General features: G+C 41.9%; 1 protein-coding gene across 9 annotated transcripts in view; it reads left to right on the plus strand.

The window, feature by feature from the left end:
• The window catches only part of KANK1 (KN motif and ankyrin repeat domains 1), a 240,357-nt gene that overhangs the window by 11,010 nt on the left and 216,049 nt on the right, over positions 1-13,298 (plus strand). The window contains exon 1 of one of the 9 annotated variants that reach the window (XM_039461318.2): positions 10,458-10,725. The exons of the other annotated variants lie outside the window; for them this stretch is intronic. The gene's annotated coding sequence lies outside the window, so the exon portion shown is untranslated. Of the gene's footprint in view, positions 1-10,457; positions 10,726-13,298 lie in introns of those variants that run through there. 9 annotated transcript variants of the gene reach the window in all.

The following is a 13,298-nucleotide window of genomic DNA, read 5'->3' on the forward strand; positions in this document are numbered from 1 at the left end:
CCTTTCAGAGTTATAATTCAGGAGTAGGAGGAAAGTGTGCTGAATTCCTTTCAAGGAAAGATGGTTGAGAGAGACATGATTGAAGATTTCTAAAGTAATCACAGTTTCTCAGCTCTGGCATGTTTTCAGTAACAGTTGGGAGAAGCAATTCAAATAACTGCTGTTGAAAGTTGTCATACATTGTTTTTACTTTTTCAAAGTTGAGGGAATTCAGGGTTAGCTCCCTAATGAGATCATGTGAAGTTAGTGATATTCTTTCTGGTGTGTCTTCATTGGAGTCAGTGGGGAGGGAGGAGGAGCAGTTTTGGCTGTAGATTGGGATCTGAAAATTGTTCATAATGCTGGGAATGACAGAAATGTGGGTGGGAGGTGCAGTGCAGAGACACTGGCTTGAGGAATAGCAAGGCCTTTTATGATGTGCCCAGGTGGGAAGGGAGTTACTAGGTTATGCTTCAGAGGCATTCAGAAATATTTGTTGAATGAATATGGATCATTTTATCAGCATACTAAGGCTGTCAGATCTGCATGAGGCTGTTGATTCACTAGTTATTATAGTGGTTTAGCAGCCCTCTGGGTGGTATCTGTCCTTCTGGTGATTAGGAATTTCACGCCTCCATCAGCATGTTTGAACACTTGGATTATGAAGAGATTGCCCTAATGAGGTTTGACCCCCAGCTGCCCTGCCAGGTGTGCATCTGAGTGTGGTTTCTGTTCTTCACCACTCCCTATACACATGCACACATAACACAAACACACCCCTCTTGTTTTTTTGGTGAGCGCAGAGCCATGAGGGAACTGTTAGTTATCCTTCCAAAAATGCAGCAAGCTGTGTTTTGTTTTTTGTTTTTGCTGGTTTTGTTTTTGAGATGATCTTGCTCTGTCACCCAGGCTGGAGTGCAGTGGCATGATCTTGGCTCACTGCAACCTCCAACTGCCTGCTGGTTCAAGTGATTCTCCTGTCTTAGCCTCCCTAGTAGCTGGGATTACAGGCACATGCTACTATACCCAGCTAATTTTTGTATTTTTAGTAGCGATGGGGTTTCACCATGTTGGCCAGAATGGTCTCGATCTCTTGATCTTGTGATCTGCCCACCTTGGCCTCCCAAAGTGCTGGGATTACGGGTGTAAGCCGCCATGTTCGGCTGCAGGTTGTGTTTTATCAGGACAGTTTTGATCAGTTTTTAGGCTAATAAAGAACTATTTGTTTTTTAGGTTTCTTTTTTAGGTTTATTTTAGCCAACTTCAGGAAACAAAAGCCTACTGTTGAGATATTCATGGGAATATAGGAAAACCTAATTGTAAGCCTTTTTTGTTTTTTTAAGCGAAATCCTATACACTTTGTAGAGAAGGTAAGCATCTCTACACTTTGTAGAGAAGGTAAGCATCTGAGAAAGAGGGGGGATATCATGTCTGGGCTCAATTCTGCCTTTTGTAGGGAAGGGTGTGCCAGAGGCTCACATTTTGAGGTTAAGAATGAGTAATAAGACCTTAAGGATTTTTTTTGTGTGCATGTGGAGATAGAGTCTCACTCTGTTGCCCAGGCTGGAGTGCAGTGGCCTGATCTTGGCTCACTGCAACCTCTGCCTCCCTGGTTCAAGCAATTTTCCTGCCTCAGCCTCCCAAGCAGCTGTAATTACAGATGTGCCCCACCACACCTGGGTAATTTTTATATTTTTAGTAGAGACAGGGTTTCACCGTATTGGCCAAGCTAGTTTGAACTCCTGACCTCAAGTGATCCACCTGCCTCAGCCTCCCCAAGTGCTGGGATTACAGACGTGAGCCACTGTGCCCGGCCAACCTTGAGGATCTTAGCCCGAAATGATCTGATGAAGCACCCTTAGTACTGTGGAAAAAACTGTCACTCTTTCCTGCTCTGTCAACTTTGATAGCAAAAGTAGGAAACACTGCTTAATGGACTTGAAGTTTATATGTTTATGAATCATTTTCTTGGGAACTTTTCAAACAAAAGATGTTGTAAACCTCTGACCTCACATCCAGTTTAACCAAATAACTGTGCTTACCTGTTTTAGAGACCCGTCCGATTTGAGTCCTGGCTTAAAGCAGTTGTTCACATGTTGAGGTCTGTATTTAAGCTCAGGTCCCAGGCTGGGTTCGGGGGGGCACCAAATCCATGGAAACCATGTTTCATCCTGAGCCTCCCCTTTTCCCTCCTTGACCGGCAGTGATCCAGGGCAGTTTTTACTTTTCCATTTCTTCCTTGCTTTTTACCTTTAGTTCAGGGCTGGACACTTCGAGGGGATCTGATTCAATCGAGGGGAGGGGCTGGAGCATGGGTTCTAGAATCAGAACTCTACTATTTCCTGCCAGGTGTGTGTTTCCTTTGCTTTTTTATGTTTGGAAAGAAACATTAATACTGTTACCATGGTGGTTAAGTTTGTAAGGAGGAGGAGCTGGGAGGGAAGATAAAGGAAGGAAGATCTAGGTTGTAGTATTTCCTGACTCTAAAACTCCCTAGGAAAAATTCCCAAAAGGCCACCTTGTTTACTTTAGACCAGAGGAGCAGAGAAAGGGCAGTGACCTTAGGTGACATACAGTGAACAAGAGAAGTAGACCTCTGGCAGGAAGTGAAGGGTAGAGGCAGGCTCAGGGACCCAAGTCTTACGGGTGACCACAACTCCACGAAGCCTGTGTGCAGTTTCTTAGCATCGTCTTTCAACTTTGACTAGGCACCTTATAATTGTGCCTTTTCCCGCAAAGCCGGCTCTCACCATAGCCTCTGGATGTCAAGATCTGTCAGCCCATCCTAGTAAGTGTTCTTAGTTTCTCTGGACTTCCAACTTGTCAGCATCTGCCACAAATTTATTGGCAAGAGGTGGTGTTGAATATTTTCCTTCAGAAATTAAAATTTTGATTCATGTGTATTTTCATGAAAGTAGCTAGGTATTGTGTTTCTTTGGCTTCTAGAAAAAAGTTTGAGAGGCCTAGTAATTTTTATCAAGTTCTGTTTTAAGCGAACATTTGTGAAACTATTCACATCCTCAGATCTTGGTAAGATTTCCATGCAAAGACTAGTAGTAAAGAGCTAAAGAAGAACCTGGGCTTTCTGGAATGATTTCGACCTTCCGTAAAATCCTAGACAATCACATTTCCTTATTTTGCCAGCAGACTGGTATGCCGGTTAAGTTTATAACGTCCATCCTTGTTTTATCCCACATCAGTTAGAGATTAATTACATGCCTTTGGAACAGTGAGCTGTAGAACCTTGTCATCTTTCAACATACGATTGTTCTCAATAAGGTCTTCTAAAGGTCAAACAAACAAGTCATTTAGGTTTTCCTCCCCCAGCGAAAGCTCGTGGTTTTTAAGGCAAAAACTTTAGTTAGAAAAGGACAGAAGTTATATTTATTTGTTATGCAGATGGTTAGCATGAAAATTAGCTGGCAGAGCTGCAGTTCTGTCTACTCTCTTTTTGACTGCTCTGGGTATTAATCATTCCATTGATCATTAAAACAGTTTTAAAAAATAAGCAGTTTCATCATTCATGTTAGTCTAGTAATGCTCAGTGACTTAAAACAATTTAATTTCTAGGCTTAATGAACCACACCACTCTGGGATGTACTTATGGTAGAAGTTAAGAGAGGAAATGACCATGGCAGGGCGTGGTGGCTCATGCCTGTAATCCCAGCACTTTGGGAGGCTCAGGTGGATAGATCACATGAGCCCAGGAGTTCAAGACCAGCCTGGGCAACATGGTGAAACCCTATCTCTACAAAAAATAGGAAAATTAGCGGGGTGTGGTGGCACACACGTGTGGTCCTGGCTACCTGGGAAGCAGAGGTGGGGGAGGATCACCTCAGCCTGGGGAGGTTGAGGGTGCAGCGAACCGTGATCACACCATTGCACTCCAGCCTGCTTGACAGCGTGAGACCTTGTCTCTCTCAAAAAAATAAAAAGGGAATGACTAGTTCATTCATAGTAACACTTCTGCTTGTGTGTCACTTCTGCTCGCCTTCAATTGGCTCAAGAAAGTCGTGGCCACCCCTGTCAGCAATGGGGTAGAGGAGTGCGATTAATTCTTCCACAGAGATGCTGTAAGTCACCTAACAGTGGGAGATATGATCCTCTTTCAGGGGGTTAGGTTAGCAAATAATTGGTAACATTATAATCCACCATGATGGAAAACTATATTTAACTCGAAAAGATTTAATGGCCTGTATTCTGATTCAGAAATAGTTTTTATAATTGGTTATATCAGTATTTTGGGTTTTATTTTGAAAAGGTTATGCCTCAAAAATCTGCCTAGATATGGAAAACAGGGTCTAGTTTTTAGACAGGACTGATGAATCTTTTATGAGTTGGAGAGCTGTACCAACAACTTGGTAACTTTCCATTAGTTGTTTCCCAAGGCTCTAGATCTGTATTTTAATCAAGAAATTATACTTCTTTTTTTCTTGATTTTTATATCTTGATTTTCCCTGTGTTGTTGCTGTCTTATTGGTCAGTTTATTTTTGTTTAATTGCCTGAACTAACATGGTTTTGGCAGCCAATTAAAAATGGATGCTACTGTCAAGAGAAGGGTAGAGATGGGGTCTTTTGACAGAAATAAAATTTAGTAAGGCCTCATCAATCTGCCTTGCTATTTTTCTTTCAAAAGTGAAACTGCTGAACTGTTGCTGATATTCTTACTAGGAGATTTCTGTCTTATATAAAAGATATGAAATCAGAATTCTCTGAAGCAAGAAGACAAAGCATAGTCATCATTGCTATGAGAAACAATGTTAGTACCTCAATTGTTATTCACCATCTACATGTTGAGATTCAAAACTCTTTTGTGGGCAATCTTGGCCATTTCTGCATATTCACCCTCATACTCCTTTTTATGAGGTGTGGGGGCCATCTATTTAGGCAAGAGTCTTAGGTAGATTCTGTAACTTTATGAGAATGCTGAAGTCTTGTCTGCTTGATTCATTTTTAAAGTAGGTGGATGAAGCCTCAGTTGATATCAGACTGCTGCAATTTGGGTTCTTCCTCAGCTGTTAGACTGCATCTCTTTTTTCTTTTTCTTTTCTTTTCTTCTTTTTTTTTTTTTGAGAAGGAGTCTCACTCTGTTGCCCGGGCTGGAGTACAGTGGCACTGTCTTGGCTCACTGCAACTTCCACCTCCCAGGTTCAAGCGATTCTTCTGCGTCAGCCTCCAGAGTAGCTGGGATTACAGGCGTGTGCCACCACTCCCAGCTAATTTTTGTATTTTTAGTAGAGATGGGGTTTCACCACGTTGGTCAGGCTGGTCTCGAACTCCTGACCTTGTGATCTGCCCGCCTCAGCCTCCCAAAAGTGTTGGATTACAGGCGTCAGCCATGGCGCATGGCCCAAATTCTTTTACTGAATGAGCACCTACCATGTCTTCAGCTTACATTATTCAGAAATGAGAAGAGTTTAAGAAATAGCCACAAGAAACTCACACATGATGATCCCTTTTACCTCTCTCAGTGGCCCTTTTTTGGAGAACTGTTAGAAAAGTTGCTGGTAGGCCTTGATACTGAAAAATGCTGGCACATTTCTTGGGAAAATGATTTATTGAATAATGTAAATTTTGTAAGAGATTGTGATTTCCTCATTGCTTTAACCAAATCTATATCCCAATATTGAAAAAAAGTAGAGTTGCATGATGGTAACTAATTTAGGTCTCATTTTACTGTTCTGTTTCCCTTGTACTGAGGTTTCTTTCTTTCTTTCTTTCTTTTCTGTTTTTAAAAATAAAGGAAAACACTGCTACATCTAGTTTTGAAAGATGCCTCGGCCGGGCGTGGTGGCTCACACCTATAATCCCAGCACCTTGGGAGGCAGATCACGAGGTCAGGAGATGGAGACCATCCTCACCAACCTGGTGAAACCCTGTTTCTACTAAAAATACAAAAAAATTAGCTGGGCATGGCGGCGCACACCTATAGTCCCAGCTACTCGGAGGCTGAGGCAGGAGAATTGCTTGAATCCAGGAGGCAGAGATTGCAGTGAGCCGAGATCGTGCCACTGCACTACAGTCTGGGTGGGTGACAGTACAAGACTCTGTCTCCAAAAAAAAAAAAAGGAAGAAAGATGCCTTAAGTGTTTTTGGACCAAGGTTTGGTACAAATATATATATATCATGGTTATTTTGGGCAGTTAAAAGTTTTAAGAGGGCTCTGTATATGGGAGTGCACATACACACAGCTAGGTAACACTCCTAACGCTCCTTTCTGTGCTTACTCAGTCTCCTTCATGATTCTCGCAAGCAGAGCATATGCTCTGTGTGGTACTGGGGGTACTCAGTACTCTTTCTCAGTGCTGAGACTTAGAGAGAGACTTTGTTTTTGAGCCCTTTTGCTCATGAGGAAGGGAGTACCCTAGGGTCTGTTCTCCAGGCCTGGAACCCAGAGTGGGACTGAACTGGCAGAAGGCAAATGCCATAATGGTTATTCTGCAGGGACAGATCTGGAAGGGACTGCATACTACCTTTTGGATTTGAATTTGCTATTTTCTGATGAGTGACTTTGGTATCCAATGTAGCTCACTTTGTAAATGCTAATGCACTCCTTAGGCTTAGCCATGTGTGTCTGCCTGTGCTCTCCTGACCACCAGCCTCTGACCTGCCCTGGTTTTCACTTCATTACTCCTCCCTCGGTGTTGACAGCTCATGGGAATCAAGCCAGAATTGGCCCAAAAGCTAAATGCCTGCACTGCTGAGCTGTGGTTTCCCATGAAAATGCCTTCCCTGACTTAATGTTAGCCTTTTGCTTTTATTGATGGATAATGCAAAACATGATCATATTAAGAGTCTTCTATAAGGTCTCAGTTCTTGATCTCTTTTCTGTAGACACTTCTTCTCGTGGTGACCTCATCTTCTCTCATGGCTTTAAGAAGTGGTTCTTGGGCCAGGCATGATGGCTCATGCCTGTAATCCCAGCACTTTGGGAGGCCAAAGCAGGTGGATCATGAGGTCAGGAGATCGAGGCCATCCTGGCCAACATGGTGAAACCCCGTCTCTACTAAAAATACAAAAATTAGCTGGGTATGGTTGCGCATGCCTGTAATCCCAGCTACTTGGGAGGTTGAGGCAGGAAAATCGCTTGAACCAGGGAGTCGGAGGTTATGGTGAGCTTAGATCACCCCACTGCACTTCAGCCTGGCAAGAGTAAGACTCTATCTCAAGAAAAAAAAAAAAAGTAGTCGATATTCCAATCATTCTTACATTTAGGTCTCTAGCTCTGACTTTTTTCTCCAGTTCTACTCTGTAGGTTCAGCTCTTTCCCACTATCTATACCCGACTACCAGATGGCCACCTCAAATTCAATGTAGCCGTAACATGAATTTCCTATTTCCTCCAAACAACTCCTCCCCACTGTTTTCTGGTGGTAAAACCCCTAAACTTTGTAATCATCTTTACTCTGCTGTCTCATACACCCTGCCTTTAATTCAGTAGCAAATCCTGTTAGTTCCACCTTCCAATATGTGCAGAATATTTGTCCTTCTGCCTCTTTCCACTCACAGCATCCTCTGTCACCTGGATTACTGCACTAGCCTCATAACTGAACTCTCTGCTTCCCTTACAATCCATTCTCAACAGCCACCTTTTAAAAACAAAAGTCAGATTGTGGCACTGCGTAGACTTTCTGTTGCCTCCCTATTTCCATGGGAGAAAAAGTTTTTACAGGGAACTCCATGGCTGTCCTTGCCTGGTCCCTTTTTATTCTGTAGCCTTTCCTATGCTTGCCCCCTCTCTGCTCTTCCACAGATATCCCTATTGCTTCACCTTACAGCCTTTGCACTGGCTCCTTTCTGTGCCTGAAGTGCTCTGTCCTCATCTCAATGAGGTCATTGCTCAGATGTCACCATCTCAGTACTGTTGACTATTCACAGTTATAATCTGTCTTCCCCTGGCACCCCTGGTCCCTCTTAATCAGCTTGGCCTCTTCTCTTTTTTTTCATATCACAAATCAACCAGTATTATTATGGAATTTACCTGTTATATTTTTAGTTTATTTTCAGCATGTCCCAATAGAATATGGGCTTCTCCAGGGCAGGAACCTTGAGCTAGTTTGCTGGTTGATGGTACATCAAGCTCCTAGAACAGAACCTGGAAACATGGAAGATACTTAAATAGATATCTGTTGGTAAATGAATGCTTATCAAGTTCAAGTATACTGTTCAGAATACATTATATGAGGAAGTATATATTTCAGTTCACTGTTAGGAAAACACTTCCTTGATGAACAGTTGGGACTCCCAATTTACCTGATTGCCTTTTCTGCTTTGGCTACCAGGATGGCAGGAACTAAGTGTCCTGCTTAGTTGTGAAAGTGATTGGCTTCAGCATGTTGATGAAATAATACAGCTCTTCCCCTCCATTCTCCTTTACCCAGCCTTTACTTGATTAAGTTGTTCTGTAGTTCTTTTCATTTTTTTCTTGACAATAACTCTGCCTTTTGTTGTTTGACTTTTCAAGTAACTTTTGGGAGTGTTTGGTATATAAGAATTCAATCTTCAAAGGAAGATAATTCATTTGTTAAAGAGACTTGCTTGTCTTAAATTATGGCTGGATTTATTTTAGCTTAGGCCGGGTTGGCACTATTGTTTCAAATAGTATGTCACTTAGTTTTTTTTTTTTTTTTTTTTTTGAGACAGGGTCTTGCTCTGTCACTCAGACTGAAGTTCAGTGATGCGATCTCAGCTCACTGCAGCCTCACTTCCTGAGTAGCTGGAATTACAAGTGTCCACAACCACACCTGGCTAATTTTTGTATTTTTAGTAGAGATGGGGTTTCACCATGTTGGTCAGGCTGGTCTTGAACTCCTGACCTCAGGTAATCTCACCTAGGCCTCCCAAAGTGCTGGGAGCCACCCTGCCCGGCTACTGATTGGTTTTGATCAATGTTTCTGAAATAGTAATTTTGGTATTCTGTCTCTCTGCAGGCTTCTGTTTGATTGAATCTCACTGATGTGAGTATTAACATGCTTGTAAATACTGTTGTCTATTGTTTTGGTTAGTCAATCCCAAACTCTTGCTTTTCTTTTTCTTTTTTTTTAAATTATTATTTTTTGATACAGAGTCTTACTGTCTCCCAGACTGGAGTGCAGTGACGTGATCTCGGCTCACTGCAACCTCTGCCTCCTGGGTTCAAGCGATTCTCCTGCCTCAGCCTGCTGAGTAGCTGCTACTACAGGCACGTGTCACCATGGCATGTTAGTTTTTGTCTTTTTAGTAGAGATGGAGTTTTGCCATGTTGGCCAGGCTGGTCTCGAACAGCTGACCTCAGGTCATCTGCCCGTCTTGACCTCCCAAAGTGCTGGGATTATAGGCGTGAGCCACTGCTTCCAGCCAACTCTTGCTTCTTAAACTCAAGGACCCTGATTTTTGACAGAATATGTATATATCTGTGTATATACATCCATATGTTTGAGACAGAGTCTTGCTCTGTGGCCCAGGCTGAAGTGCAGTGGCATTATCTTGGCTCACTACAACCTCCTCCCTGGTTCAAGTGATTCTTGTGCCTTAGCCTCCTGAGTAGCTGGGATTTCAGGCATGCACCACCATGCCTAGCTAATTTTTGTATTTTTTTTTTTTTTTTTTTTTTTTTTTTTTTTTTTTTTTTTAGAGACAGGGTTTCACCATGTTGGCCAGGCTGGTCTCAAACTCCTGGCCTCAAGTGATCCGCCTGCCTCGGCCTCCCAAACTGAGGCCTACAAAAAGGTGTTGTAGGTTGTATTTTTGAGCTGGCCAGAATTGTCAATGGCTCTAATAAGTATGACTTTTTTTTTTTTTTTTTTTTTTTTTTTTTTTTTAGCAGGCACATGGTGACATTAGCACTGCAATTTAGGAGAATAAGCAGCAAAGGTTGGGCTGGTTTCTCTGCTCTCCTGGCTGTTTCTCCATTAGAACTGGAATTGGCGATTTTGCAAGGACTCCTTGGAAAACTTCACAGTTTTACAAAAAATTGCATTTGTCACCTAAAGGATCACTATTTTTGTAGAATTTCTAAAATAAAGGATCAGTTTGTTTCTAAAATTTGGTTACCTGAAGCTATTGACAAATTAGTTGTTTCCTGTTCAGGTTGCTTTTAATTAAGTTCTGCTTGCAAACCCACATGTATCCCTCTCTACCTCTGAAGAGAATGAGACCTTTCTTGGAGAACATAAAAGTAGGAATTCTGATTTTATTTTGTGATCTTAGTCACTTAAATTACGGAGCTAATGAGCAACCTGAAAAATCCTGAAAATCCTGAAGTCTTCAAGGAGTATGAGCCTCCTGGTGCTGTCTCTCAGGCATTTCTCCCAGCAAGTGAGAGGAGAGAGTAATGACTGTTCCCCAGCCCCAGCAGCGGTAGACCTCCAAGTCTTAGACTATTTTAGATGTAATTTGAAATATGACTTTTATTGTGGGAGCATTACACATAAGACCATCATTGGTTCTCATGTGGGAAAAACCCTTGAATATTGGCTTTATGACAGATTTTAAGGCTGGGTGTGGTGGCTCATGCTTGTAATTCCAGCCGAGGCTGGAGGATTGCTTGAGGCCGGGAGTTCAAGACCAGTTTGGGCAACCTATCAAGACCCTGTCTATACAAAAAAACAGAGATAACTCTGTTCTTCTATCTTTTTAAAAGTGTGTGTTTATGTATCCATGATCATATTCTCTCACCCTGTTAAATCACAGATGGATAACAGACTGTGTATATCGTTACATACCTTTTTTTCGTGGAACTGTGTCTTCAGACTGCTCCATATAGAGGTATGGGTTTGTTTGTTTTTTAATCATTTTAAACAGCAGCATAGTATTATTTTAAACTATTTTGTTTCCTCTATCAGCTTCCTATTTTGTTACATCCAACAATGCTGCAAGGGCTAACTTTGTACATATATTGTTAGGCTCACATGTGATAGTGCCGTATTTGATGAACATGGAATTACCAGGTAAAGGAATATGTGCCTTTTCACTTGTCACAGATAGTATAGTACTCCAAGTGCCTCTCATGGAAGCAGTGCTAATATATGCGCTCATAGGCAAGGTGTGAAAGTACCTGTTTCTTTACATCCTTGCCAGCACAGTATGTTACGGAATTTCTTAACCTTTGCCAATCTGTTAAGTGAAAAGTGGTATCTCATCTGGTTTTAATTTGCATTTCTCTTAGGAGAATGAGCATATTTTCATGAATTTGTAAGAGCTATTTGTTTTTGTCTTTCTGCGAACTGTTCATATCCTTTGTCATTGGGCTGCTACCAAGTTATATTACATTATACCTAAGGGAGCCTCTCATGTGACAAGAATTGGAGTTGTTTGCAGTTTGTTCATCTTTTGACTCGGATTATATCACATTTTTTGCATGTAGATGAATTTATCAGCAGCTTATTTTAAAGTCTTTGGATTTAATGTCATAAGGAGAAAAAGCCATTCCCCATCTTAAAATTATTTTTTAAAGAATGTCAGCCAGGCATGGTGGCTCACACCTGTAATCCCAGAACTTTAGGAGGCTGAGGCAGGTGGATCACAAGGTCAGGAGATCAAGACCATCCTGGCTAACATGTTGAAACCCCATCTCTACTAAAAATACAAAGATTAGCTGGGCATGGCAGCACATGCCTGTAGTCCCAGCTACTCAGGAGGCTGAGGCAGGAGAATCACTTGAACTTGGGACGCGGAGGTTGCAGTGAGCTGAGATCACACCACTGCACTCCAGTTTGGGCAACAGACTAAGACTCTATCTCAAAAAAAAAAAAAAAAAAAATGTCCAGGGTTTCTTTTGATTCTTCTGTAGTTTGAGTATTTTTGTATTAGATTATCTTTCCATATTGTATCTGTTTTTGTATATGTGTGGATCCCATTTTCCTTTTTTTCCGAGATAGCTACTGGTTTTCCCAGTCATTGATTAATAGTTCATGTTCCCTCTGACTAAATCCCACATGCCTGTGTGTCTGTTTCTTGATCTCTCTTGTGTTGTTTTGCCTAGCTCTGTGGTGTTGATCTGCCCAGCTATTCACGTTTTAGTTGTGATACTTTTCTAATTGCTAAGAATATGTTTGTATTAGGGAGAATTGGGTTTAAGTATTTTATTGTTGATGTTAATTAACAGTTTTGTAGTGGCATTTAAAAATTAATTGAGTGGCTGGGAGTAGTGGCTCATGCCTGTAATCCTAGCACTTTGGGAGGCCCAGGAGGGTGCAGTGCTTTAGCCCAGGAGTTCGAGACCAGCCTGGACAACGTGATGAAACTCTGTCTCTATGAAAAAGATGAAAGTTAGCCAGGCGTGGTGGGGCATGCCTGTAGTTCCAGCTACTTGGGAGGCTGAGGTGGGAGGATCACCTCACCTCCTTAAGAGGTGATCCTCCCACCTCAGCCTGGGGAAGAAGAGGCTACAATGAGCCGTGATTTTGCCACTGCACTCCAGCCTGGGTGACTGAGTGAGAAAACATCTCGGTAAAGTAAATTTTTAAAAGTGAGCTATGCAAACTTTAAAGGAAACTGATCATATTTTATGTAATTCAAAAGTTTAGGAACTCAGGCTGGTAAAGGTCAGAGTTTTCTAACTCATGGTTTGCTTCCTTTTTATTTATTTATTTTTAAAATCCCTGCAGTGAGGGGGAAACTATGCTAAAACAATGGTAAGAAGTACTTAATTGGCTAATTATGGTGGTTCAGGCCTATAATCCCAGCACTTCAGGAAACCCAAGCAGGAGGACCACTCGAGGCCAGGAGTTCCAGACCAGCCTGGGAAACAAAGCAAGGCCTTGCCTCTATGAAAAATAGCCAGTTGTAGTGGTGTGTGCCTGTAGTCCCAGCTACTCAGGAGACTGAGGTGCCAGGGTCGCTTGAACCCCGGAGGTTGAGGGCACAGTGAGCTGTAATCATACCACTATCCTCCATCCTGGGTGACAGAATGAGACCCTGTCTCAAAGAAAAAATAAAAGTAGTACTTAATTTGGGATCAACATTGGCTTACAAATTAGAACATTCAGGCTTGAGGGAGAGAAAAAAGCAATTAAATAGGTCAGCAGTTGCAAAGCAAAACTCTCAGTTTGAGAGTTCAATGAAAAGATTTGATTGTGGGACTCTCTGTCATTTGAGATGTGACTCTTGGTCCAGTCTCAAGTGATGAAAATACGGCATCAGTAGTTAACTGGAGTACAGCAACATTAGTGCTTTTCTTTTTGCGACGTCTTTATTTGCCTAAGATGAAGAAAGAGACCATAGTGAACCAGAGGCCGTTTTATTCTGAGCTGTGGCAGAATGAAACACTTTCTGGCATCTGTGCACAGTGTTACTCTGAAAAATTCCCATATATCTGGGAAAAAATGTAGCTACTTCGT

The sequence above is a fragment of the Saimiri boliviensis genome, chromosome 2 (genome assembly GCF_048565385.1).
Source record: "Saimiri boliviensis isolate mSaiBol1 chromosome 2, mSaiBol1.pri, whole genome shotgun sequence".
Classification (NCBI taxonomy): Eukaryota; Metazoa; Chordata; class Mammalia; order Primates; family Cebidae; genus Saimiri; species Saimiri boliviensis.